This window comes from Lissotriton helveticus, chromosome 5_1 (assembly GCF_964261635.1).
Source record: "Lissotriton helveticus chromosome 5_1, aLisHel1.1, whole genome shotgun sequence".
In the NCBI taxonomy this organism is placed as follows: Eukaryota; Metazoa; Chordata; class Amphibia; order Caudata; family Salamandridae; genus Lissotriton; species Lissotriton helveticus.
The window spans coordinates 1,479,557,605-1,479,580,314 of NC_136065.1; the positions used below are offsets into that span (position 1 = coordinate 1,479,557,605).

Genomic DNA, 22,710 nt, shown 5'->3' on the forward strand with positions numbered 1-22,710 from the left:
GCCTTTTACACTTTTCGTCACTGAACGCGAAGGTACAGCATTATCTGTTCTCACACAAGATCAAGCAGGACAATACAAGCCTTGTGCTTATTTTTCAAGCACATTAGATCCTGTAGCCCAGGCTCTGCCTGCGTGCCTCAAGTCAGTTGCAGCCACAGCCCTAGCTATCAGACAAAGTGATTCCATAGTATTAGGACACTCCCTGACAGTACAAGTTCCACACTCCGTGGAAGTTCTTTTAAACCGAACACAGACTCAGCACTTGACAATTGCACGTTTAACAGGTTATGAATTGACACTGTTCCAGCCACACATAGAAATCAGACGCTGCAACGTTCTCAATCCTGCTACACTGTTACCATCAGTTACTTCGAATTCTGCCACACATGACTGTGTGGAAGTAGTTAACATTATGACCAAGCCAAGACAAGATCTGACAGATATTCCGTTACCAGACCCCGACCTGACACTTTATGTGGATGGTTCATGTATGAGAACAAGTACAGGAGAACTAGTCGCCGCGTATGCAGTGACTACCGACACCGAAGTTATTGAAACACACCTTATTGACACCCTGTCCGCTCAAGCAGCAGAGCTAGTTGCTCTGACACAAGCCTGCATACACGCCAAGAACTTGAAAGCTAACATTTACACAGATTCACGTTACGCATTTGGAGTTGTACACGACTTCGGAGTGCTCTGGCAAGAAAGAGGTTTCATGACTTCTCATGGAACCAAGATTCAGCATGGTCTCCTTATTCAAGCTCTGTTAGATGCCATACATTTACCGACATCTATCGCTATCATGAAATGCAAAGCACATACGAAAGTTACTGACATTATTTCCCAGGGTAACGATCTAGCAGATCGCACAGCCAAGCTTACAGCACAGACTCCAGACATTCCAGTTCACATGACACACACTCCAGATCCGACTACATGCATGACAGTTAAGGACCCTACACAAGATGTCATAGATATCCAGTTACATGCTACTCCCGAAGAAATCAAGAAATGGTCCGAACAAGGAGGGGTCCAGACAGATCAAGGATGGTTAACGAAGGGTAGAGCCACATGGTTTCTCCCCGACTCTATGGTTCAAGTCATTATCAATACCGCACATAGTCCAGCACATTTAGGAGAAAAAGCTATGCTAGACAGTATCCAGAACATTTGGTTCAACAAGCATTTACGAGCTGCAGCCAAGCAGAAAGTCCGTACCTGTATGATATGTTGTCAGTTTAATCCAGGTAAAAGTGTCCCGGTGGAACAAGGTGGATTCCAGCCTCCTGACCACCCTTTTGAAGTCCTCCAGATGGATTATATTCAGATGGAGCGATGTCGAGGTTTCAAGTATGTCCTTGTAGTTGTATGCGCTTTGTCCAGGTGGACAGAAGCATATCCAGTCCCAGATTACACCGCCGCGACCACTGCCAAGCAGCTGGTTCGTGAGTTCTTTCCCCGCTATGGACTCCCTAGAGTCGTATATTCTGACAACGGCCAGCCATTCTCATCTGAGTTGATGAGGCATGTTTCCCTTTTGTTAGGGTACCAGTGGAAGTTTCATTGTGTACGCCATCCTGAAGCAGCCGGTCTCGTAGAGAGACATAACCAGACTCTGAAAATCCGTATTGCAAAAGTTTGTCAAGAGAAAGGTGTGGACTGGCTAGTAGCTCTGCCAGTCGCTTTGTTCTATATGCGCATGGTCGCACATTCTAGATCAGGTCTGTCCCCGTATGAGGTCGTATTCGGCCGCCCCCCTAACATGTGGGGTACTCCTAGACCCAGAAGTATTACCGATGTTTCAAGTAATATGCTGACAGATTACCTAGCTTCCTTGATGTCTGCCCTCAACTCTTGTCGTTCACAGGTTGCCGCCGCATTTCCAGACAATACCGAGGTGGCACCGCATGAAATCGTTCCAGGATCCATGGTCCTTGTCCGGAATTTTGACCGCTCAAGTCCGCTAGAGCCTCGCTGGAAGGAGCCCCGACAGGTCCTTCTCGCCACCCGTACAGCCGTGAAGTTGGAGGGTCGCAAAGGCTGGGTGCACCTTTCACATATAAAGAAGTTTTATGGACTGAAACCCGTCTCAAAGAACATTTCCCAGGATTTGAAGGATTGCCAAAATATTGTTCTCAAGGACTGTCCCGCAAAAGACATTGCTACGAACCCTTCCCCGTTAGAGAAAACTCCGCAGCAGGAGTATAAGTTGAAACTCCGGTCTAGTAAAATAAGTCAGCCAGTTTGATTGTCTAAGTCCTCCCCTAGGTGAAACGGTTAGACTGTTTCTGACATGTATAAAATAGACCCCCATAGTGAGAGAGTTAGTCAAAACTCAATTCGATGTATCGTTTTCCTATGTTTCATATTATTTCTCAGCATTATGATTTCCTGCACCAGTTATGCATTTTTCCTGTATTTCCCAGTTCTTCATGTAAATACGTCTTCTAATGCTACAGTAGAGCACACGTTTAGTGATCTACCTCCTCATGAACTCTCTTACCGCCTCGCTATGCGTAATAATTCTTTCATCCGCATGTTACATTACTCACACCAGACCAGCAATGCCACTAATTGTTGGGTGTGTGGTCGACTCCCCCCTTTCCAGACACCGAAGGGAGTTCTGCCACTCTTTCCTTATCCTTTTTCACATAATGGTTCGTGTGGAGCATGGTCCACGTTAACGTCATCCTCAACAGATATGTCTTTTCTTAACAGTACATGTTTTCCAGACAAGCAAGGTCTCCCCCACAGAACCGGGTTAGATCTAGAAAATGAAGTGTATAATTTAGGTAATTATTCTTCGAATTTCATGGTCTTGAATGTTCAGTCTGATTCCACTCCAGATTTACCTGCTATTTCAGTACTACCAGTCAAAGGCGAATTATGTGTCCGAAATAATGGTTCCGTACACATAGGACATAGTGATTGTACTACTATTGTCAAGTATAGTGACAGTAGGAAATCTATTTTCAAAGCTTCACGCCATTCTTATTTTATTTGTGGTCAAACTGCATATGTTCGTCTGCCCCTCGATTGGGAGGGAACCTGTTACATTGCCTTCCTACTGCCACCAGTTTTCCTAGCCCCATCTGATTATCATAGAAACACACATCTAGTACACATTAGACATAGAAGGGAGTCCCCAATTGTCGATTATACTGAAACTGCTCTAGAACAGTATACAGATTTCAACAGAGGTTTCTTTTTCTTTATAGGACCTATCCAGAATAGTAAGCTGATCCGTAGGTTAACCAGAACCCTTGAAGCAGTAGTCAATGAGACTGCCTCTGCTCTAGGTAACTTAACTGAAGAGCAATCTGCTATGAGATTTGTCGTTTTACAGAATCGTCTCGTCCTTGACGTCATACTGGCCGATAGGGGCGGGGCCTGTAGAGTCATCGGATCTAGTTGCTGCATTTTCATTCCAAATAACGCGCCGTCTGTTTACTCAGCTATAACCAGACTCCATAAAATTGCCCATCTGTTACACCAAGATCCAGGCACCTGGACATGGTCCGGTTGGTTCTGGAATATAATTTCCGCCTGGGGATGGAAAGTCTTGTCCTTTCTAGGTATTGCAGTAGCGATCATATTCAGCTGCTGCCTCTGTATACAATGTGGCCCTGCGATTTGCGGCATTTGTGCTACATCATGTATTCCTAGTCCCAAGCCCCGTTCTAAATCCCGTTCCAGGATAATTCGAGACGAGCAAATGATACTGTATGAAATGATAGATGGTATCATGAATATTGATGTTTCCTGATGGAAACGTAGTGACAAGGAGGGAATGTGGAAAAGTAAATTTTGTCATGTTCTGTGTCCCTACGTGTCATCCATCATATGTTATGTGTGCATGATTAAATATGCATATGCATTCCCCATGTTTGATTAATGACGCAATTACAGTTGTGTCCACCTCTAGTATGGCAGTTTCCTGTTCTCGTGAATACTACGAATATCAGGCCCATGTAAAGCTACGTTGCCACGTTTCTCAGTGTGCACGTTATTCCATTGTAAAGTCCCCGTTTCTAGGCCTCAAAAGGGCCCGGACACCAGATTCAGCTCCTGTCTCCTGTCTCCTGAAGCCTCGCGGAGGAGCGATACAGCCCCCACCTGTGTCCTCGACCCTTCACTTATTTCCTGCCTCGCAGTGCCCGGCTCAGCCTGGCTCTGCCTCTGAGTCTGCCAAGAGTATGTTATGATTCCAGATTATCAGTTCAGTCCTCTTCCTCTGCATTCCTAAAGCTACTGAACTGCATCAATAATTTCCGTCATTGTCTAGCCTTTACGGCCCCATGTTAGAGAAATACTGTATTAATGGTCATTTAATATTCTTCATCACGCACTACATGTAGAATAATGCATGGTCCAGTCTTAGTGTCTGTTAGCCTTTCCCCTCCTGACTTCTAGTTTATATCAACATGTTCTCTAAACATCAGATACTAGATACTGTTTAGGTACATGTCGCCCTGACTCTCCAGACTTCAGTCTCTGCTCCTAGCACAGAGTTCGAAGCCCCCAGCTTCTCCTAGTAACACGTCATTGCTAGTTTGCGCGCACCATCAGGTTAGAGGTCCCGGCTCCTTAGGTAGCCCCCTCCATGGTTTCCGCCCCATTCATGACATATTCTGTTACGTTTGCATCACATGCCTATGTATACGCCCTGTTACACCTCTTTTCACCCTTATCTTTCGCGACTACTACGCGTCACACCTTTTGCTCCACCCACTGCTACGCCTATTGCAATGTAATGCTATGTGTTTGCGTTATGTATATATGATCGTGCACTGTTATTAAAGGGTCACCCTCTTTGTCCCGATTCTGCCCCCGGCAGCGCTGCCATCCTATTCCTGTGCAGGTGGTCCTGTCCCTGTCCTTTATGCTGTAATAAACCTGCAAACTCCTACTACCTCGAATCTTGACTCTTATTTATTGAGCTATCTGTTATTCATTTATTCATTCAAAAATAGGGTATTATTTATTTATTTACCACATATGAAATGCTTCTGGGGACAGAGGCGAAACAATGTCTAAATCGGATCATAGAGCCCAGCTATTACAAAAAGACTAAATTTAAGATATTTAATACAGCCTATTTTATTTGGCGATCTGTTAAAAGGAAATTTCGACTTAGTATAAATCTAACGAAATACACATCTTTGCAGGATTGTTCTTTTTTGCCGGCGATATTTCAGGACGGGGTAATGTATAGGTGGAATAATTTAGGCATCAAGAAATTAGGAGATCTATTTACAGAGAAGGATTTTGTTTCATTTGACTATTTGATGCACACTTATCATATACCTTGGTCTGATTTCTTTAAATATCTTCAGGTACGAAGTTTTTGCCTGCAGAAGTTGTCACAGTCTTTAATTTTTTTGGGGAATATTGAAATTTTAGAAGCAATCAAACAGCGACAAAGAATTGGATCTTTGTATCAATTAATTTTGGAAAAGAGGGAGGATGATCTAGACGTGGTAGCGATTAAATGGCAGAATAAATTGAATATTTCTTGTGTAAACATAGAGAGAAGTTTAGTAATCGCTAGAAATGCTTTAATGAATGGATCACTCATCAGCCAGCATTATATGTCTACATTCGGACTTTATTATACACCAGGGAAGATAGCTAAATGGAGTGTAGGGCGTGGGACGAGCTGCAGTCGCTGCAATCTACATGGAGCTGATGCAATACACATGTTTTTTGAATGTCCGAAATTATTATTATTATTATTATTATTGTGAGTTTTATATAGCGCCTGGTTACCAGTAGGCATCCCAGCGCTCACCAGAGAAAAAACACTACCACACTGAAGCAGGCGTTAAGCAGAGAACAAAAAAGTTTTTAAAAGTTTGCGGAACCGAAAGAGGCTGGCTTCCGAGCGTAAGTGCAGAGGAAGAGAATTCCACAAGGTGGCCACATTTATCGAAAACCTTCTGCCACCAGTTCTTGCCTTCCGCACCCTCCCGACCTGCAACAAATGTTGATGATCGGAACGGAGAGAACGGGGGGCCTTATAGGGCTGAACCATATTGACAAGATTTATTGCTGATGTAGAGCATTTTCTTACAACCGAATTGTTTATTCCAGTTAAATTAACCGCATCTTTAGTTTTGTTTGGCTGTGAAGAAAATGCAACTAATTCGATTTCAGATCCAGTTATTGGATTTGTGTTCATATGCATGTCTGCTTTTCGTTTTTGTATAACGTCTGGCTGGCTTGATGAAGAACCACCAAATATTATTTTGTGGCGAAATAAGCTTTTATCTATGTATTATCTTGAAACGGCATTATACAAACTGAAAGGTATAAGAAAGAAGACATTTGGTCGTAATCTATGTTCTCCAGTTACTAACTGGATAGGAAATTGATACGTTTTTGTCATTGCTTCTGTATTTTGTACTCTTTTTGATTAATGGTGTATAGTAACTGATTTATAGTTTCGGCAACTCTGCCTATTATGGATTGGAATCATACTATTGTTCCTTTTGTTGACTGGATGCTTATTTTTTTTCTCTCTCTCTGCTGATGCCAAAACACTTATTAAAAAAAACATCCTTTTTCACTCTACAGCTCATTTCTCAGAAAAGAGGAGAAAGGCATTATATTTTAAAAAATGCATAGTGTTAGACCTGCCCTCCTTGGTGTGGTTTACCCTGACTTTGTTGCCTACAGACCTCCGGTTTTGCTGACTTTGTTTTGCTAGCTGTAGGACTCTGGGCACTTTACCACTGCTAACCAGTGCTATAGTGCATGTGCCCTCTGCTTTAAGCATGATAACATTGGCTTATCCACAACTGACATATTTAATTTACTTATAAGTTCCTAGTAAAGTGCACTAATCGTGCCCATGGCTTCTAAATTAAATGCTGCTAGTGGGCCTGTACTAACGCATTTAGAGGGGTTGAGCCCTAATTTGCAGCTAGAATAGCCCATTGCCTATGGTAATTGGAAAGATTGTTCTAGCTGTCTATTTAAGCTGTTATATACGGTGAACACCCTAAATATCGATTCCAAAATATCGAATGGACAGAATATCGAACTATCAAAATATCGATAGGACAGAATATCGAAATTGGGGTAGGAAATATCGAATTCCACAATATCTAATTTTTTAATATAGATTCCCACAATATCGAATTTTATAATATAGATTCCGAAAAAAACTAAAAACCTGGCTGTTCTCCCTTATCTAATAACCTTGCAAATCTCAGTTTTCCCCTCCTCCCCCCAGTAGAGGGTCTTTCTTTAGCGCCGGGACACCTCCGTTGGAGGTAGCTGTGCGCTCTACAAACTACTAAAATAAATAAATAATAAATAAATTCCCATAATATCGAATTTATTTTAGTGTTATGTATGGTAGTATATGTGTTAAAAGTATGTATTATTTGTATGTTTAATTTTTTTAAGTAATGAATGTTATGTAATTTAATTATTGCGTAATTTATTTCCGTTGGGGGTTGTGGGTTTGTAGGGGAATAGGGTGGGAAGTAATTTAATTATATTAAATTAAATATTAATCTTAATTTATATGTATTGATAATTAATTGATTGATAATTAATTATTAATTGGTAATTAAGTTTTATAAATTGGTAATTCATTTTTATTAATTGATAATTATGTTAGTTGTATTTTTTATTATTAGGAGCGGGTTGTGGGTTTATAGGGGAATAGGGTGGGAAGTAATTTAATTATAGTAAATTAAATATTACATTTTATTTATATGTATTGATAATTAATTAATTGATAATTAATTATTAATTGGTAATTAATGTTAATTGGTAATACATTTTTATAAATTAGTAAATAATTTTTATTGATTGATTAGTTGATAATTATGTTAATTTTATTTTTTATTATTAGGAGCGGGTTAGGGGTTTATAAGGGAATTGGGTGGGAAGTAATTTAATTGTAATAAAGTTAATATTTATTTTTATTTATATGTATTGATAATTACTTGATAATTATTTATTGGTAATTAATTTATTAATTGGTAATAAAAAAAATGAATTGGTAATTAATTGTTATTAATTGGTCATTATTTTTAATACATTTTTTATTGGTATTGATAATTAATTGAATCTTATTTAAATATTAAATCATTGCTTTCCCTACTGTTGCACTCTCTGGAGTGGGAATAGTAATTTTTACCTCTACGCTATCCAACGCTTTCCCTACTGATGCACTCTCTGGAGTGGGAATAGTAATTTTTACCCCCCGCTATCCAACGCTTTCCCTACTGTTGCACTCTCTGGAGTGGGAATAGTAATTTTTACCCCTACGCTATCCAACGCTTGCCCTACTGTTGCACTCTCTGGAGTGGAAATAGTAATTTTTACCCTCCCGCTATCCAACGCTTTCCCTACTGTTGCACTCTCTGGAGTGGGAATAGTAATTTTTACCCCTACGCTACTCAACGTTTTACCTACTGTTGCACTCATTATTAATTACCATAAATGTTTTTATTTTAATTAATTTAATTATTATATTTTATTTATTTTTATATTTATATAATATGTTTATTTATATATTTATGTCAATTTATTTTTATTAGTGTTCTAAATATTTTAAAATTAAGATTCTTAATTATTTTATAATATTATTAAGTAAATTTATATTAAAACTTTTTTTTACATTTCATTTATTATTTTTACATTTTAAGCTTTTTTACATTATTTTAATTGTTTTTTTGATAATCAAGTTTTATTGAAATTTTTGAATTAAACATTCGCATTAGGTCACTCATATCTGTAAGACAGTCTTGTTTACCTCCCACAACAGCACATAGCGAAGATTTTAATTATGTTTTATTTAATTATGTTCATTATTTAATTACATTTGTAGTATTTTTAATACATTTTAAAAATTCGATATTTTAGTTAACTATATTTTAACATTTTATATTTTGGAATCGATATTTTAGTACTTACCTGTTTGTAGATAGGCATTCTATATTCTGTCCCTCGATATTTTGGCGTCGATATTTTGATAATTCGATATTATGTTCCTCGATATTTCAATACTGATCCGTTATATACTTCAACAAATCAGGACCAATTAATCATTTCCTTGGCCCTTGTATTTATTAACTTTCATTCTTTTACAGTTTTGATAGAATCACATTGTCTTTTTTGTCAAAGAAGGGGGGCACAATCACTTGTTTGGATATATACACAAATATTTTCAGTGTCTCAAATCAACAAAAGTTATAACTGACTTTTAAATAAACAACAACATTAAGCAAACTCAAGAAAGGTGAATTGTACAAGTTACAATTCAATACTTTTATATAATTTCTCACAAACTAGACCAGTCATCTATTTACACAATCAAGCAGCAGTTGCCATAATTCCCTTCATCAATGATGGGTGTCTTATACTGCTGATAACTCTTGGGAACTATTGCCTCAATTCGTAGGGTTGAAAATTCATAACCATTACCCTAAATGATCCTATTCACACAGCTGTGTTCATCAAGAGATTGAGCCTTGCCGAAGCTTTTCGTACCACATTGTCGTTATTGAGATTCTCCTCAGGACAATGACTGGATATATTCTGTAAATAGCAATATAGTTATTAAGAGTAGTTTCTTTGCACTAACCCCCTCGCCCCACTTGGATTGTTCGGTGCTAATTGATGATCCACAGTACCTCATTCGTGCTAAAACTCTTCAGGTAGTCGGTGTGAAACGATTCCTACAAATTTCTGATGAATATCAGGTGTTTAATCGGAAGTCATCACGAATTCTTGATTTTTCGAGAGGTCTGTAACAGCAAATACATAGAGTTTTTTTATGTTGGAATTAGATACAATGTTGCAGACTGTTCCATTGGTTACTACTTAGACGCAATTGTTACTCTTTGGTTTTAGCTAGCGCTAACCGTCGCAAACATGAGCAGTGTTTTGTTTTTTCAAAAAAAGTATATATCGAGTGCTGCGGTTTGGCTTGCAACTTTCATTCTTTCTGCGTTTAAGGAAGCAATTACTTTTATGCTATCAGGTGTATTTGATGATATCTCGAACGTTCGTGCAACTTACTTTGCTCTGTGGCGTTGCTGATGCCGTTACTGCACTCAGGAGTTCTCAACTCGAGCAACAGATACGTTCAAGGAGTCGGTTCCAATATAGGTTGAGCCTGCTGGATGTAGAGCTCTCCTTAGTTGCAGATAACATGGACCCCCTGAAAAATTGGTAAAACAATTCCTAGGAAAGGGTAAATATATAGTAGAAAGTAAATTCCTAGGCAACTAAACAAATAATTATCACTCTATAGTGTTGAGCTCAGTGTAACAAAACACAAAACATATACAATTTTATCAGAAAAATATTTAATTTTCACACAAACAAGTTCATAATGGTCATTTTCCTATTAAAAAGCACCAACAGTATGGAAAATATTCAAAACATTGTATCACTTCATGAAAAACACATAAAAAATATACATAAAACACCGTGGGGTCGATTACGATTTGGGAAAAAACGCTCCCAATAGCCGAACGGAGCGTTTTTCCCGTATGAATCGTACCCTGCAACGTCCCCCGTACATACGACAAAGTACCAGCGGTTCCGAGTGAGATTCGTACGGTGATTTCATTCGTACGGTCCCTGTACGATTCGTACGGAGTCCAGCTCCCGGTACGGATCGTACTTCGTCGTACATACGGGGGACGTTGCAGGGTACGATTCGTACGGGAAAAACGCTCCGAACAGCAATTCGGAGCGCTTTTTACCGGATCGGAATCGACCCCTTAGTGTATTATCAAAGTACCGGGAAAACGTGATGGTACTCTATTGGACCTTCACAGAGCGGAAGTTAACCAGTAGACTAAAGCGCTAACCTTATTTTCTTTTAGTTTACTCCCGAGCATAGGGTAGGATTTATACAAATTTGTTATGGTTGTTCTTCTCTGACAATATTATTTCAGTAAATTATGTTCTTGGAACAATTTTTTGTGATCAGTTAATGTATATTATAATTAAGTTATTTCATTAAGTCTATCCCCTTATTGATTCCTGTTGAGACATTGTTATATGTTACCACAAGGTACTTTGCAGCGGGACAAGGTTGTCTCTGTATCCGACCTGCACTCCATCGCAGTTGGCCTGAACCTTTGGATTTTACTGTGTCTAGTGCGGCCAGATAGCCCTGATTGGCGCGTTATGCTTTTAAGCACTGGATTTTGTATTTCAAGATAATATTTAGAAATTCAAAACTTTGGTTATACTTATTGGATTTTTGTAGTTGTAGTCTTATTTCGTTCATTAAATTAAGCTCTGTGTAACTAAGCAGGTGTGGCATCTTTTTGTGTGGTGTTTGCATTGTTCTACTGTTTGAAGTGTTGCACAAATACTTTACACATTGCCTCTTAAGTTAAGCCTGACTGATTTGTGCCAAGCTACCAGAGGATGAGCGCAGGTTCATTTAGGTCAGTGCTTAATTTGTGCCGGTGCAGTCCGGTGCTAAACACCGGCACTTATTTCTCAGGGCCGGGTCTATAGAATTGAGAGCCATGGGTATGCTCTAGAGGAGTGTTGTAGGCGCTGACTTTTTATTGTGGAGTTTTTTTAATTGCTTGAGCCTCGATCGGAGTCGGTCAGCTGCGGAGAAAGGAGAGAAGCGGTGAGGGGGGCTGTGGTCCGAGGCAGTTTCAAGGCTCTGCAGGGACAGGCAGGCCTCGGCGCAAATAGGAAAGGCAGGCCTCGGCGCGAATCGACTTCCGGGGCACTCCTAGCAGCATGAGAGCTGATTGGGTGTCCCCATCCAAGCCCCCTGCCGCAGCCAAAGGAATCTTTCAGAATACAGAAAGAACAGTTGAGTGCGATGAGTGGACGTGGAGCAAGCAGAGTAAGTGGAAACTGTGCTGAGTCCCCTAAACCTCCTGTGAGCAACAGAGCGCTGGGTAAAAGGTCAGTGCAGTTGGAGGTGATAGATTTCAGAAAAGTAATGTTAGTACTAGAAAATGGATACACCCTAAGAACTTAAAAATATCTGAAGATCAGTCTTATTTGTAATACGGGGAACATGTTAAAATTATATACATTTTCAGTTTTCCCCATGGTGACACATTGAAACTTCTTTGCTAACAAATGTGCAAATTGCTGTTGGCGCTTATTTATGGTAGGAATATAAACAAACGTGCCATATTTTGTGTACGCATTAGGAGAAATGTTGCAAAGTAATTTGTGTACACTCGCATACAATTACAGTAATGCAATTAAAATGGTGCCGTCCATGTATGCGATGCAGATATGAGTGAATCATTGGCATCATCTTCTGATTCCTGGAGTCTGAGTGCCTGTGGGTCTCCATTCATAATCAGCCTCACACATTACACGCCCATTAACAGTACTGTATCACAATCAAAAAGCTCAGACAGAACACAATACAATGCGTGATATGACACTGTTGTAATTAAATGCCACTCTGGGGAAGATATAAGCTTGGACAATGATTTCATGAAAAGCCAAATGTTTTCTGACGAGTTATTTTCCTTTGTGATGTACATATGTTTTAAAGTCTACTTTTCAAATATCTGATCAGCCATAACAAATAAAGACAAAACTATTTATGGCATCACTCAGCAATTGCATATGAGATCCTTTCTTTATACTTTTTAGGGTGGCACACCAGAGAGAACATTCTTTTTAGAGATTCAGCAAGCAACACTACATTAATGCATTTCACTTGATTAAGGAGAGCTGAGGCTGCCAGAACAAGGGCAATGGTTTATAATTTTGAAGTTAAGACATATGTAATTGAAATCCTCCACACTCTTCACTAAGTTGGCTGGCCTGTCATTCTTTCAGTGTTTGCTTTATAATAATAAATTCCAAAGTATAAATCATTAAGGACCCATATTAGCTGTCCGAACGTCCAGTGGTCTCTCTGTATATGTGTTAGCCTGTCTTCATATCTATGAGGCCATGCTTCAGTTTTATTGTATTGTTCTATGCCTCCAGGTCTTCGTCCTAGTCCGTTGTAGGTAGAGCCTCCAAGACAGTGCACGTGCTGTTGTGAGGTTACTAAGAACATGCAGGAGCTTAAAGCCCTCCCATTAATTACCACTGCCATTCTCTTTTGCCAGCTTCTTATTCAATGGCTTTCATTGTCCATCTTGTGTCTGCCCCGCCCAAGACAACCGCAAGTTTACTTGCGTACTTCCGATGCTTAATTTGTGCTGGTGGTGTCCGACAAGAAAGACTAGGTTCTCGAGTTGGGTAGAGCCAACCCAGCTCCCCCCTTCTTTTCAAAACATTTGCGGAGCAGAGGAAGGCAAACTCGGAAAGGGAAAGCTTACAGCGATTCCATCTCTGACCCAGCAGGGTTTGGTATCTGCCCCCACACAATTGGCCTGGTTATAATTATAAATCTAGGGATTTCCGGAGGGAAGGAAGTAAGTAAATCAACAGAACGTATAAAGTTCACCCTCTCTCTATGCTCCTTCTTTAAGGTTCAGTCCAAAAAGGTAGAAATACATAACCCCATATCCCCTTAGTCCTCACCTACTGGTCGGAGCAGAGTCACAGGAAAGCTACACCAGAACTGTGGCGGGGCAGGGGAAAGGGGGGATCTCCCTCAGTATCTGCTTTTCTTCCACCATTCACACCTCACTACATTTGCTTCTCTCCATTCTTCTTTCACTTTCAGCCCTACATCCACGTTCCCTCTTAATTGGCGCCGCTCCTCATTAACTGCTTTTAATGTTTCACCTTTCCATCTTTCATTTCCACTTTCCTTTCACACGCTCCCCACTGTCTGCTCTTCTTCCCTTGCCTTTCTCCTCTTTCCACTTTTCATTCTCATCGCGTTTCACTTCAATCTTGCACGCCCATTCTCTGCTTTTCCCACTTCTTTTCACATTCTTTGTCCACCTTTGTATTTTTGTATCTATCCCTGCCTTCAGACCTTTCCTTCTTCCTCCCTTTCGTGTTTTTCCTTCTTGTACATATCTTTATATCACTCCAGGAATCTGTGTTTGATCTCAGTGTCATACATTTAAATCCTTGTGTGGCCAGTCAGTCTTCCATCATTCTGGGGTCGATAAAATGAGGGCCAGCGAGCTGGATAGCAACATGTTTAATTTGGTGTCAAGGCCCTCTCTGGTGAATATGTGCTTTACAAACATACATGGTATTTTAATCTTTTGGTTTTCAATTTCTTTGCAATATTACACTGTCATTATTCCCTCTGTCCCTGCTTCATCCAGTACATCCATACTCTCCTCCATTCTCTTGACCTCCTTTCTTTCCTTTGTCCTATCTTTTTCCTTTTTCTCTTCCTCCGCACCTCCAGCCACACCTCCTTTCTTCTTTCCATTCTTGCTTCCATACATCCTCATTCATTACCCATCCTTCTTCCCATGGTGCATTTTTTTCATCCATTTATTCCTTGCTTTCTTTTTTCCTGCTCCTACCTTCACCCTTTCTTTAATTTCTTCCTTTCTTATCCTTAACCCTTCCTTCTGCTGTTCTTCCTTCTTTCCTTTCTTCTTCCTAATCAGCCATTACACATCGTTCACTTCTTTTCTCGCACTATTCCTTAATTTCTTCCTTTCACTTTCTTTTCTTATTTTCTCCTATTTTCATCCATTACTTATTTGTTTCCTCAGTCCAGTACTGCCCTTCGCGCCTACATTTGTTGTTGTCTTCTTTAATGTATTCCTTCCTTCATCCCTTCCTTTCTTTTGAACAGCGCCATGCCAGCACATTCTCTTTAGTTAGCAAAACTGCTTCAAGTCCTCAAATGACCTTTTCTAAAGCTGCATTTTGAGATTTACACACATTCTATAATTTGATTTCATTTTTAAGTTGTTGTCATACGCTTCCTATATGGTATATTGTGTAATATTGATTTGTAGAGTGCACTAATCACTCAAGAGGGTATCCAGGCACTTGGGCAGGTATTTAGGTGTAAGGCCCCCGAGGTGCTTATGTGAAGAGTTAGAGATTCAGTTTCTTGCGGAACTCAAGAAGTGAGGAGGTAGCGCTGATGTTTTGAGGCTTATGGATGCGGGTGGAGGCAATAAATGAAGTGGGTGGAGCCACTGGAGGAAGTGGGTAGAGCTAGGGGAGTCGGTGTGGCCACCTACACTGATTTAGGCTGTGTATCGGACTTATCCTGAGTAGGATTGTGGTTCCCGCTTGGACAGGGTGCATACCTCTTCTAACCAGAAACCCAATGTCTAACAGAAAGATATTTTTTTGACCAATGGAATGGGGGAAATTCTCAGAGCAGTACTTTGATTTTCGCTGCTACAGTAAGAGTGCTATTAGTGAACGGGAATATATCTGAGATTAAAAATATTCTGCAAATAAAACTACAATTTCAAGTGATTTGGGCGTTTATCTTATTTAAATTGTATGCACTAGTCCACTAAACGGCTAACAATTTATCTTTAGAACGCTGTTGCTACAATGCGAGTAACAAGCTAGTTTGGCTCTTAATTCCACATAAAATGTTGTTGCAAGTAAAAAAAGAATCTAGATCCAAAATTCAGACAACTGGCTTTATTGCTTTTTGAAGCTTTTTTCAGTTCTGTTTGCCTGACAAACACCGAGCATCTGGAGCTGTCAGCGGTTTTTGCGTGCCCCCATTTCTGAATGTTCCACAAATATTTCAATATTTTAAGGCCTCATCAGGGCTTGAACAGCTGAAAACGTGTAATAATTTCAACTTTTTCCATACAGGGGGCCCACAAGTCCTTAACTGTCACTGTAAGCATGGTGGCTAATAAAACACGGTTGCCGCATGTGCCACCTGCTCTGCTGAGAAGCAGGAGGTGCTCTAACGAGAGCTGCACATCAGGAAGTGCCGAAGGTTATTCTTTCTGGCAGAGGGGACAGGAAGGCCATTGGGTATCTGATCTGCGCCGTGCTCACAGACGGGAACGTCACCTAGTTTCTGTCGTTCCTCTGTGCATACACTGGAAGCCTCCTCAATCCATGTCAATCAGCTAGAAGCATACAGGTCATGTGTTGGAATCTTGTCAGGGCTGATGCTGCCTTTCATTTTTCTGTGCTCCATGTGACACCACCTGTGAGTTAGTGAAAGTCAGTGTTTTAAACGGGCATGTGCTACGTTACCCAAGTGTCTGTGGATCATACAATTGCTGCTGTATGTTCTAAAAATAATGCTTTTCTTGAGATGCTTGTTGGCAGCACATTAGCGGACATTTTTGCACGCATAAAAATCACTTACTTATCAGGAGTAGCTAGCTTTTATCACTTCCAACTTCGGAAGACTAGCCAGAAAAGCATAGGGTTCAAAGGGCTACAGCCCCACCCCACCCCCTCGTTTGTGTCAGCCCGGGCTGAGAGAGCTTCCTGGGCACACACCCAGGTCTTTAAAATAGGAATTACTTGTTAACAAGGTTTTGTTGTTTTTTCACCCCTTCTTAGAGCCCCTGCATCTCCACTCTGCCTTTTGCTGGAACAATTAGCCCCACCCCCGAAGTTTTTACTAGCCCGACCCCTGATATTTGACTCTAGTTGTGCAACTGTATGGAACTGCTGTTCTCAGAATGTAACACTTTTTGAGAATGGATGTACACAGCATAGCAAGGATGCAATGGGCCCTGGAGCAAGCAAGTAAAATAACCCTTTTGACTGATCTTGTGGTAGTAAAATACAGCAATTATCAGGGGTCAAAAGGCCCCTCAGGGCTCTGGGCGCCAGTGTCACTGGAATGGTAGCATCAGTGGTTTTGCTCTCCTGGATGGGCAAGTAGAATTGCAAACTAGGCTCTAAAATACAATGTTCAGTGGATGGCCTGGGCTGGGTTGATGCTTGGCGACATCAGCATGCTGAGGCCAGGGAGTATACGTATGTCTCGGCAGTGCATGGCTCCTTTTCACAGCTGGATTGTGTGTTTGTACCCAGTGCGCACCTGAGCAGAGTGCGAGGGGCGGCCATTCTGCCTCGTGGGTTGTCCGACCACTCCCCAGTGGCTGTAGATGTTGAATTGTGCAGGCGGAGGCAGCCGTTCCGGTGGTGAATGTCCCCGTGGCATCTCCAGCAAGCTGACTATGTCCATCATATGAGGGGGGCGATAGCCCACTATTGGCAGGAGAACCTGGGCGAGGACACAGAGGTGTCATTAGCCTGGGAAGCTATGAAGCCCACGCTTCGTGGGGTGGACATAGCGTGGTGCGCGGCAGCTCGCCGCCGACGCAGGGAGGCCATAGTTGCGGCGGCGGCGCGTGTAGGGGTCCTCGAGCGGCGGTGCCAAGGGGAGGGAGGTGGCGAGGCTGTGCGGTTACTCCTGCAGGCGCAACAGGCCTATGCATATGTATTGCTTGATGAAGCTCGGCAAGCATGGCTCGCCACACGCAGTAGGATTTATCAATGGGGGGACAAGTCGTGCACTATGCTCCATAGACTGTGTCAGAATACCATGCAGCCGATTACGCTGCCTGGTCTCATGGATGATGCTGGAGTTACTGTGACGGATCCAGTAGAACTGGCAGCTAGCTTCGCGCGATACTACGCGGACCTTTATGCGCCGCGGGATTGCCTCCCAGCCGAAGCAGTGGACAAGTTTATTGCTGATCTGCCCCCGAGGGCTGTCTCGGACGAGACGCGGGCGATCTTGGACCTCCCTATTACAGGGGAGGAGTTGGGAGACGCTCTGGCGCAGCTCAACCCGGGAAAGGCGCCCGGGCCGAGTGGCTTCCCGTGCGAATTCTACAAGAAGTTCCAGCTCCAATTGGGGACTCACTACAAGGCGGTCCTGGAGGCTGCACGTGAGTCGGGTCGGTTGCCTGCTGACTGGCGACATCCTGAGGTGGTGGTGTTCCAGAAACCGGGTAGGCCGCCTGCTAAGCACGACTCGTATCGCCCCATATCGCTGCTTAACATAGAGGCTAAACTACTGGCAAAAGCGCTGGCGAAGGCGGATCTTGTTCATCCGGACCAGGCAGGCTTTATGCCGCACAGGGCGACACGGCACAACATTCGACGGGCACAGACGGCCATAGATGCGATGGGGGCCACGGGTGAGCGGGCAGCCCTGTTCCTAGCCGATATAGATAGGGCATTCGACTCTGTGAGTTGGGCCTACTTGTTTGCGCTCCTGCCTCGCCTTAATCTGGGCCCGGTTTTTATCTCATACGTTCGGCTGCTCTACACTGACATCACAGCGGCGGTGCGGGTCTCGGGTGCGGTTTCCGCGCGGTTCTCAATCGGTCGGGGGACCCGTCAGGGCTGCCCGCTGTCCCCATACCTATTTGCGCTAGCTATGGAACCCCTAGCTTCCTGGGTGCGCATTGATGCGCAGTTGCAGGGTTTCAGATGGGACGGGGGACGCACTGATAGGATTGCGCTGTATGCGGAAGATGTCCTATTCTTCCTTCCAGACCTGGATAGGTCGGGCCCGCGGGTGTTAGGCCCTGAAGGTGGCGGTTGGAGGCCTGTTATACCTGGGTGTGTTCTTGTCCGAGTCTGCGTCGATCTCTTGGGAGCGAAATGTGGTACCAGTCTGGGATAAAGTTCAGTCGGACTTTAAAACGTGGGCCCGGATGCCCCTTACTATCTTTGGTAGGTCTGCAATATTCAAGATGGTTGCACTTCCACGCCTTTTATATCAGCTGCAGAATCACCCACATCCGATTGCACCCCGGTGGTTTCGGCAGGTTAACTCGGCATTGGGACGCTTCCTATGGGCTGGGGGCGCCGCCAGAGTGGCACTGCGTATGTGTTTTCTGTCCACTTACTGTGGTGGGCTTGCGACATCGGACGTGCTGTCCTACTACCATGCCTCCCACTTGTTAGTCCTAAACGAATGGTGGTACAGAGATAGAGGGGACCCAGCATACACCTTGGAGCGCTCGCTGATGGGGGACCACACTTTGCACACGATTCTATACTCGGCCAGACTGCGGCGGCGGCTGCCCCGTGCCACACAGGTGGTATTCACGATATGGCGACAAGCGCTGCGCCGCATGGGTTGGTGGGTCAGACTGACGGCTGAGACCCCTCTGTGGCATAATGGGCAACTCCCCGCATTAGCCTTGCTGTCGGGGTTTGGCGGATGGGATTCAATTGGGATCTAATCGCTAGGACATGTCGCATCCGGCACGGTGCTCAAGTCGTTTCAAGAGCTCAGGGTTGAGTTTCATATGCCCAACACCCAATTTTTTAAGTACCTTCAGGTCCGCCACGCGCTTGGACCTAGCTTGGTGGGCCTGGAGTCGCTGCCAGAGTTCAGTCCTCTGGAGGCGAAGGTCTTTATGGGAGACCTTGGCGATAAGAAAGTGTCCCGCATATGCCACACCCTGGTCACTCACTGCTCCTCCTCCCTCCTTAAATTGAAGGAAGCCTGGGAGCGGGATATTGGCCCACTAGATGAGGATGATTGGAGGGAAGTTCTGGAGTCCCCGCGGGGTACAGCTATCGCGGTGCGCCTGCGACTGATTCAGTTTAAATATCTACTTAGGGACTACTATACGCGAGAGCGATTGTGGAAGGCGAGCTTGATTGGGTCCCCGGAGTGTCTGCGATGTGGTGCTGAAATGGGTACGCTGCTGCATACTGTGTGGTCCTGTACTGGTCTGTCCCGGTTCTGGCGGGGTGTATGGAGCTGTCTATCGGAGGTACTGGGATGGGATCTTCCCCGAACCCATCGTCTGGCCCTTCTCCCCATACTAGAGGGTGTTGGGGGAAACGTTTACAAGCGTCATCTGTTGTTGCTGGGCCTTGTCGTTGCCAAGCGAGACTTGGCGCGGGCGTGGAAGAGTGAACGGGCCCCCCGTTGAGTGTTTGGAAGGCAGGGATTGATTATTGTATGGGGTTGGAGCGCCCGGTGTTCGAAGCGAGAGGGTGCCCCCGTAAACATTTCAAGATCTGGAAGAGGTGGGCGGAATATAGGGGTTTGACATTGGATCCCCCAGTGGAACCGGATGAAGAAGTGGTTTCGATGGACGGGCAGCAGGCCTGAGGAGACGCTAGCTCTCTTACTAGATACGAACGATTACTGATGACCGGCGATGATTACGTGCATGGGGTTAGGGAGGCATAAGGGGTGGGTAGTGGGTTCGTTGGGGGGTGCTGGGTGGTGGAGGGGACGGGTGGGGTTGTTTCTGACTGGGCCTGCATCATGCTCCTATATGCTTCAAATTGTGGCAGGACTCTCCTGACTCTGGAGGACTGCATTTATGCTTTACCTGATCGATAAAATCAATAAAATTTTGTTGTGAAAAAAAAAAAATACAATGTTCTGCTCCCATGCCATCTCCTACAACGCGCTTCTCATGAACAAAAAAGGAACTGGTAAGGGTTTTCTGACAGAAATACCAGTCACCAAAACAGTGTCCATTTTGGTTTTTATGAAGCAGTGCTCCCTCAGAAGGGACTGCATTACTACTGGAGTGTCTTTCATAGTTTTAATCATTTTTATTATGTGGTAAGAAAATCTCATATACACAGCTTAGCAGCCTACATCAAGTCACTGGCAGAGCGAATATTGAAGAGTATTACACAGCGATCAGGTCTACATCCCGGGGGACGACCTCGCGATCAGTTCAAACCTCAGTGAGATTGTTAGGTACCGGGCAAAGATACCACTTTTATACAAGATACAAATCAGAAAAGAAACAACCCCCTTGCCCCCCACCGTCTCTCCGCATCAGTTCAAAACCGCCGTTCGTCACCCACTTGCCTCCAACAAATGGTCAACATATGGCATATCAAACAGTGGAGGCACCAGGTGGTTCTAATGGTATGAGTTGTAGGATTTGCAGGTATTTCGGGCATGTTACTTTCCTCATGTCATTGGTAAGGAGCTGTAAGAATGAGGCCCATATTTTCGCTTACTCCTTGCCCTTTCCATGTACGCTAAGCGACAGGCGCTCCATCGCTAAGAGTTGCCAAAGTCTCTGAATCCAATCTCGGGGGTCTGGAGCTAACGAAGATCCCCAGTGCGCTAAGAGCATATGTCTCGCCGCAAGCAGTGTTAAGGCTATCTGTCTGCCCCTCAATGATTTCAACTGGAAGGACCCAGAATGGGGAAGTCTCAGGAGTGTATGCTCGGGAGCCCGAGGCAATGTAATCTGAAATGCTGCGTCTACGTCATCGAGGATTGCGGTCCAGTAGCGCACCAACTTCGGGCAGTGCCACAGCAAATGCACCAGGATACCAGTAGGGCCACCCTCCCGCCAGCAGAGGTTGGACTTGGAACGGTCCAAGGCCTTGATGCACTCCGGAGTATAATACCAGTATGTGACCACTTTGTATGCAGACTCCGCCCCTGCTGTGTTGGAAGCAGTGTGATGCGCACAATAAAACATGTGTTCCCATTCTTTGGATGTTAAGCTGTGAGTAGTGAAAGGCATCAGATACTGGTAGAACGATGCCGCGACCGCAATAAATTCACCCCTCACCACCAGTTTCAGAGCCTCTCACACCGAGGCGAGGGGAGTACCCACTTGGTCATTATCCAAGAGGTAGTGTACTATAGTACCTCAAATTCGGTTGGTGACCTCCTCAGAGTGTAGAAGTGAGTCGCGGAGACGCCAACCCGGGGTCGTCCAGCAAGAGTCTCGCGCTGTGAGGAGGACTTAGATAAGGGCGTGATCGGAGAGGGAGCGGGGGGTGATATCTGCAGTGTGCAAGGTAGGGAGGAGTAATGAGGAAGCTAAAAAATGATCCAGATGCGCAGATCTTTTGTGTGCCGCTGAAAAGTAAGTGTCGTGTTCATTAGGATGTTGAAGACGCCATACATCACCCAATCCACAGTCAGTGAACCATTGCTTCCCTCCCAGCGATAGCGCCCCTGACTGACCAGACCTCTGCTCCGACCTATCCAGCCCTGGGTCAATCACCACATTCAAATCTCCCCCAACCAAAAGCGCTGCATCTGGCGAGGCTAGGGCCTCAGATAGTGCTAGGTGTAGAAAGGGCTCTTGTCGTTCATTCGGGGCATATAGGGACCCTATCGTCATTTGCGTGTCCCCCCCATTGTACCCAGACTGCTAAGAACCTGCCCTTGATGTTTGCCACAGTGGAAACTACCTTGCATTGTGAACATGCACTAAAGAGGATTGCCATCCCATTCTTCTTAGACGATCCCGAAGACCATAACTGCAGTGGAAAATGCCTATACCTCAACCGTCTGGTATCTTTAGCTAAAAGGTGGGTTTCTTGAAGTAAGCAAACATCACCATCGGCATTCTCTAAGAGGGAGAGTATTGCTGATAGTTTAACAGGATTATTTAATCCTCGTACATTCAATCTCACAATTTTCAGATCCCTACCCATCACAGTTGAGAGGGAGAGCAAGCTCATACGACTGCCCAAACCTGGTAGAGGTAAAAACAGTGAGGGTCATTCCATTTAACCTAGGTACTTGCCAACCCTGTCCATGAACTGATGTAAAGCCCCAAAATAACACCCAAAATCCCCCCAAAAACAACGCCAAGCAGTAGAGAACAGTAAAGCAGGAAAAAAAAAAAATAGAAAGTCGAGAGATATGACAAGAGTTCATCTCGTAGGTCAGATGATCAGGGAGACGTGGCTCGCTCCCAGTCTGAACCATGTATTACAGAGTAGCCACCATGTATGCCGGGGAGCGGTGTTATTGCTCACCTTCCGACAGATCCCTCCCTCTGACGCCAACAATTGAACCTAGATGGAAGCCATGTTATATGAAAGTCAAGGAACGTCAGTGCTGTCCGTCACCTGTGACAACGATGAAAGGGCCGCCTCTCTCTC

General features: G+C 43.8%; 1 long non-coding RNA gene across 3 annotated transcripts in view; it reads right to left on the reverse strand.

The window, feature by feature from the left end:
- The window catches only part of LOC144755491 (uncharacterized), a 457,970-nt gene that overhangs the window by 283,207 nt on the left and 152,053 nt on the right, over positions 1-22,710 (reverse strand). Inside the window, exons 3-4 of one of the 3 annotated variants that reach the window (XR_013594905.1) lie at positions 10,045-10,209; positions 9,657-9,770 (exon numbers count right to left, since the gene is read on the reverse strand). This is a non-coding gene — a long non-coding RNA (uncharacterized LOC144755491). Of the gene's footprint in view, positions 1-8,631; positions 9,771-10,044; positions 10,210-22,710 lie in introns of those variants that run through there. The other 2 variants (XR_013594904.1, XR_013594906.1) reach the window with 2 other exon arrangements.